Genomic DNA, 6,391 nt, shown 5'->3' with positions numbered 1-6,391 from the left:
GCTTTGTCCTCACCTTTAAGGAGAAAGGAGCAGCAAGGAGCAGCGGGCTGCTTGCCCCGGGTTGCTAGGAGGGAAGGAAAGTAAGTCAGCGTTTATTTTGTTCTCCTCCTCTGTGACATCTGTCTGCCATCTGTTGGCTTCCCACCTCCTTAGCCTTGTCCTTAACCTCCTACAGAACCTCCCTAAGCTGCTGGAAAGAGAGTGTCAGATTGAACTGGCCCTTCAGTAGTTCTTCCCTTAAAACAATACCCTAAATCCACACATCTGATTTTCAGAGAGCAGCAAGCAATTTCTGGAACACTTCACATCATTTCAAGTGAGCCTATGTGATTGTGCCTTTTGTTTGTCATTCCATTCCAAACACATACAAGGAGAAAACGCCCAGCCATGAAATTGTGTTCATGAGTAAACCTGACAACTTCCTTCTCAGACATAACTACTTAAGCTTTTGTCCTTTATTCGATTCTGACCCTTTTTCTTGTTCTGGCTTTACCTTTTCTTGTTTTCCTCAGATTATTCATTTTGCTTTTATTGCTTAATGCAGGACTTAACACCCCTAACACTTTCTTCTTTTCTGTTAGAGAAAATGGCAGGAGTGTGGCAGAAAAAAATTTGGCAGAAGTAACAGAAATGCCAACAGGCTATTCCTAGTTAACAAACTCAGCTGTATTCAAATGTGAGTGTGACTGATGCTGAAATAAGAGGGAAATCAGCTTTGAGGAACCCATGGAATCAGAATTTAGCCTCTTCATTTCCCAGGGTTGGAAATGACAGTCGGGAGAGTTGCCCAGGGCCATGCAGCAAAGTTATCAGTGGAAGCAAAGGTAGACCTTGGTCTCTTGGCTTGTTTTTGGTACTTTTCTGTAATGGAGATAGCGTTATCGCAGAATTCACAAATGGCAAACACTTCCATGACCTAATGCTGTGATGGTTTTTAAAATAATTGTTTGCTTTAGTTTCACAGAAAATGAAATCATTTTCACGATTGTTGAATTGTCAACATATTTACTCTAGATTTTAACTTGCAAACTCCTTGTGTACATTGATTATATATCAATTCAAACTCCCTGTGTACAGCATTAGGGGACCGGTTACACTATCCTGGTGTGCCTCTATGGTAGGATATCATACCTCTGGATTTTGGAAGAGTTTTTGATGGCATGAAGGGACATATAAAGTGAAAGTCTGAAATAATATATATAGAACTAGAGGCCCGATGCACCAAATTTGTGCAAGAGTAGGCCTTCCTTCCCCTGGCTGCCCGCACCGGCTTCCCTCTGGCACCCGGGACCTGGGTTTCCCTCTGGCACCCAGGACGCCGGCTTCCCTATGGCCACCAGCAGGTACCCAGGACCCGGTCTTCCCTATGGCCACCAGGCAGGCACCTGGGACCCGGGCTTCCCTCCGGCCACTGGCTTTGTCCGGAAGGACATCTAGTCTAATTAGCATATTATGCTTTTATTATTATAGATAATACCCATATTGTGGAAGAAAAAAAACAAACAGGCACATACCAGTACATGCTTGGAAAGTTAACAGTGGCTTTGAATATCAGGATTATGAATAATTTTTATTTATTTTACTTGGTTTTCAAATTTCCTGCACATGTACATACTACTTTAATAATCAAATTAGTGAATATTGTGAAAATGTAATTAATTTATAATTTACTTTCCATGTAATTTTTAGGAATAACATGTATGGTAAAATGACATATCTTTGAAGCTTCATAGTGTAAATTATCTCTTGTTTCTTGATTTTTCTACTATAGACTATTTTGTTACTAAATGTATTTTTATTCCTTAGGAAATTATTCTTCATGTGTCTTTATTGTACTTCTTCTGGTGTTTATGTATGCATATACACATACATATACATATACATATACATATATATATTCCCTTTATTTTTACCCTTACTTGTATGTTTTGTCCAAATAATACATGTACACAGTTTAGAAAGTCAAGCCTTGAAGACAAAGTATAATGACATATAACAAAATATAGCTATTTCATAGAGAAGGTACCTCCACATTGCTAAGATGCTTCTACTGTGTTTATTAATTAATTTTAGATAACATTTACTTCCTGTTTTCATAGATGAGGTGTTAACTCCCATTCCCTTTATTTACCTTTCCTCTATTTTATTTTTTATCCTCACCTGAGGATATGTTTGTAAAAACTGATTTTAGAGAAGGAGGGAGGGAAGGAGAGAGAAACATCCATGTCAGTGAGAAGCATGGATCATAGGTACCGCGGGGAAGCTCCAATCGAAGGGGCCACCAGGCCAGGGCCCTCCTCTCTCTTCCTCCCAGTGTGGTTCAGTGGCCATTCAAATGTAAAGCAATTGCTTTTTCAGGATTATGAATATGTAACCCCTCCCCCCAACCCCAGATTAAATAAGGTATTATAATTATATTCCCTTTATTTTTCAGTTTTGATTTTTGTTACCATCTTATTTTAAGATTAGTCATACATTATGCCTCTCATTCTCTAAAAGCCTTCCCTGGCTCCTGTTGTCTGCGGGTTGAAGTCCAAGTTCAGTGTGTGTGAGGCTGTGAGCTTACCTGGCTCCTCCGCTTCAATCTTTCGGCCTCGCAACCACTGCTTTCGGTCTCCGTGCTTCAACTCCACAGTCCTATTTGTAGGGTCTGAATGGGCATGTTTCCTCTTGCCTCCATGTCTTTCTATGTCCTTGAACACTTCCTCTGTACTTACCAAGGCTTCGTTTTCTCTAGAAAAGTCTTTCAGTCCTTTCGTTCCGACTCCCACCTCCCACATGTGTGGCTTAGGTACCCCTTAACAGCCTTGTACAATTCTACTACGGCTGTACTCATCCTATTTTGTAATTCTTTATGCTAACTGTTCTCCAGATGTGGCCTAGGGTCTCTGAGGCCTCCTAAAATAAAAGAGGTCAAGGACTGGGTTTTTCGACTGTAACATCTGCAAACAACGAACGTTTTGCAGAACTTTAGGGCTTGTGAGGAAAACAGCCTTGGGACTTATGCTCACAACCTGTGCAAGTGTGTAACCAGTTTAGCAGCTAAAACAGTAGCAATCCTAATGAAACTTTTAGCACAGCTAATCTTCCCTGGGATTTGCACTCCGGCACAGCCTTAAACCCTAGGACTCATCTTTCCCATATGAGATTTAGGACCTGGAATAGTTTCCCTATGGGTATCATTTTTATCAAAATTTTAAAATCTGAACCCGGATATAGCCTTTGTTAGTCTGTTTTAATTCAGGGAAAATGTCTTAGCTTTTTTTCCCATCTGCATTTACAGCTTCTCCAGATCACTTGTACTGTACCAGCATCTGATTGCCATATCTATCATCTATCTATCTACCTATACATACATAATTTTTAGGCTAAGGTATCTCTTTAATAGTGGAAGCTTATACCTTCCTGTCACTTCCAACACATGAACATGTATTGTAAGCCACCACAACTTCCTCATTATCTCCACATCATTATCCTATATACTAAATACGTGAGTAAATTTTTTTAAAAAATATATTTTACTGGTTTTTTACAGAGAGGAAAGGAGAGGGATAGAGAGTCAGAAATATCGATCAGCTGCCTCCTGTATACCCCCTACTGGGGATGTGCCCACAACCATGGTACATGCCCTTGACTGGAATCGAACTGGGACCCTTCAGTCTGCAGGCCAACACTCTATCCACTGAGCCAAACCAGCCAGGGCATGAGCAAATTTGTTTTAAAGAAACATGCGTTGTAGCTGATTGTACCTCCTGTTCCAGGAAGCCTTTCCTGACCGACCGCCTCCCTCCTGCATATCCCTACGGTTTTCTGTGCAGATCTGTTTGTCTTTCCTACCGGGCTAGCGAGAAAGAAGTCCAGGAAAACTGGTTTCACCGTTTGGCACTGCTCTTTGTTGACAAGGTGATTTTCTTTTCCAGCCTTCTGAGTGCCTGGTCTCATCTGTCGTAGTAGGTTTGAAACCCAGATGACACTGCACTTTCTGCAATGGAAATGTAATTCCCTCCTTTATTAGTATTTGTGACTGACCACGCTCTGTTGCCCATAGTAGATGTTCTTAAATTAGAGTTGACTCATGGATCTCTAAGAACTCAGGAGCGTTCTGAAAGTATGTGCAAAACTTCTGATTTGCTTATCTTTTAATAGAGAGGGGATATAATATAATCAGACTCTAGAAAGGGTCCAGCCCCTTCCCCCCCAAAAATACCACTTGCCCATAGGAGAAAGGTCTTAAGGTGCTGAATAGTACCCAAATGCTTATAATTTCTCAGAAATACCATCTGCTCTCTTGCTTTAAATACCAGTTGCTTCCTCAGCCCATCATTTTATTAATCCTTTAAAAGTATTACACAAATCATGCCTTGAAGGAAGCTCTCCTTGATTCCTGGATTCGGTGTCTGCGTTGGGTCTCTCTGGGCTCCTGTAGCAGTGGCCGCATGCGTTGTAGGCAGCACTCCATACCTGTACAGATGGTTTCTCACTTGAAAATGGGCATGTGAGCTTCCTCCTTATGGGTTTAGTACGATATCTGTCAGCGGACGGTAGTAGTTCTTGTTTGCTTTATTCTTCCTCTTGCCTTTCTCACCAAGAGTGTGAGCCTCTGTATTGTAAAGTCAGTGTTTTTTGTTTTTCTGTGATAATTTTGGATAGATTAGCATTCAGGAGTTCAGTAGAACCTGAGAAAGATCGGATCATTTCTTTAGCCCTAGAACCAAACAAGGGGGATACTTTTCAAACTAGTAAATGATGGCCCTGGCCAGTGTGGCTCAATTGGTTGGAGCATCATCCCATGTCCCGAAGGGTCGAGGGTTCGATTCCCAAGGTCAGGGCACAAGCCCAGGGTGTGGGTTTGACCCTCAGTTGGGGTGTGTGCAGAAGCAGCCAATCGATGTTTTTCACATCGATGTTTCTCTCTCTTCCTCCCTCCCTCGCCCTTCATCTCTTTCTAGAACAGCCGTGGGCAAACTACAGCCCGCGGGCCAGATCGGCTGTTTGAAATGAATAAAACTAAAAAAAAAAAAAAAGACCGTACCCTTTTATGTAATGATGTTTACTTTGAATTTATATTAGTTCACACAAACACTCAATCCATGCTTTTGTTCAGGCCCTCCGGTCCAGTTTAAGAACCCATTGTGGCCCTCGAGTCAAAAAGTTTGCCCACCCCTGTTCTAGAATCATATCCCAGATCCTAGAGGGAGGATTAAAAAAAAAAGAAAACTAGTAAAATTATGGCATTTCCAGTAGAGCCATTTGTTATGGCATTTCCAGTAGAGCCGTTTGTTTAATGTCTGTGCGTAATCAGAATTATAAAATCCTTACAAAATCTCGGGCACGTGCCACACTGGAGACTGATAGGAATCAATCTATTGGAGCCGCTTTTTCTTTCATCTTGGGAAGACATTCATTCTCTGAGTACCAGATGGAAAAGTTAATGCTTAGAGGCCCTGACGGTAAAAAATCTTTAACTGCCAGAATGGCACTCAGTGACTTGATATGCTTGAGTTACAAAAGACCCCTTGAAGGAACAGCAGATTGGCGCCTCCCATTGCCCCGTATGCCACGAAATAACGCTCATGGAGGAGAATGGGGCTGTAAGCCCTTGTGCTTTTAAAATGATTTCTTTCTTTGATTTTTTGGGGCATCGAAGTCAGCCAAGTTTGTGTGAGTCAGAATAAGTTAAATAGGAACGTGATGAGAATTCACAGCGTTTCCTCTACTCAGAAAGTTCAGGAGATCATAAAAGACAAGGGAGGCCACAGACAGACATGGGCAGGCTCTGGTAAGGAGGCTCCCCAGGAGGGTTGGAGCGCCTGTACCAGGGGTCTGAGGATCCTGACGAAGTTCGAGACCTGGTTGCTTTTCTTCTCTCAAGTCGAAAGTCAGGGTTGGCTTTGCCACAGTTGGCTGACATGACTCTTGTTTTTGGCCATGGGTATTTCATTTCTCACTCCCCTCTCTCCTGGTTTATTAGTTCAGAAATTGGTACATGACTGTAGTTATCAACTATAGTTGAATGAAGTTAAATTGTGTATTCAGTAATATATTGACAGTTTTATTTTATCAAGATGCAGCTGTGTTTCACTCAAAGACACTGAGTTTGACTTATTAAACAAGTTCATTTTGTGTGTGTGTGTGTGTGTGTATGTAAAATGTACTAGTGCTTAAACTATTAAGGTTGTTAATAAAATTTCTTATCTTATTTATCATGACAACATTTACTAGACAAAACACTTTTTTATACACGTACATACGCACTTTAAAAATGTGGATCAGCCCTGACCGGTTTGGCTCAATGGATAGAGCGTTGGTCTGCGGACTTAAGGGTTCCCGGTTCGGTTCTGGTCAAGGGCCTGTACCTTGGTTGCGGGCACATCCCCAGGCGGCCCTGGGC

At 41.7% G+C, this 6,391-nt stretch overlaps 1 protein-coding gene across 2 annotated transcripts in view; it reads left to right on the top strand.

Annotated features, from left to right (window-relative positions):
* Positions 1 to 6,391, top strand: part of PCMTD1 (protein-L-isoaspartate (D-aspartate) O-methyltransferase domain containing 1) — a 44,468-nt gene that overhangs the window by 3,696 nt on the left and 34,381 nt on the right. The window contains exon 1 of one of the 2 annotated variants that reach the window (XM_006761207.2): positions 3,879 to 3,903. The exons of the other annotated variant lie outside the window; for it this stretch is intronic. The gene's annotated coding sequence lies outside the window, so the exon portion shown is untranslated. Of the gene's footprint in view, positions 1 to 3,878; positions 3,904 to 6,391 lie in introns of those variants that run through there. 2 annotated transcript variants of the gene reach the window in all.

Source organism: Myotis davidii, unplaced genomic scaffold, assembly GCF_000327345.1.
Source record: "Myotis davidii unplaced genomic scaffold, ASM32734v1 scaffold317, whole genome shotgun sequence".
NCBI lineage: Eukaryota > Metazoa > Chordata > Mammalia > Chiroptera > Vespertilionidae > Myotis > Myotis davidii.
This window is presented reverse-complemented; position numbering and strand designations above follow the sequence as displayed.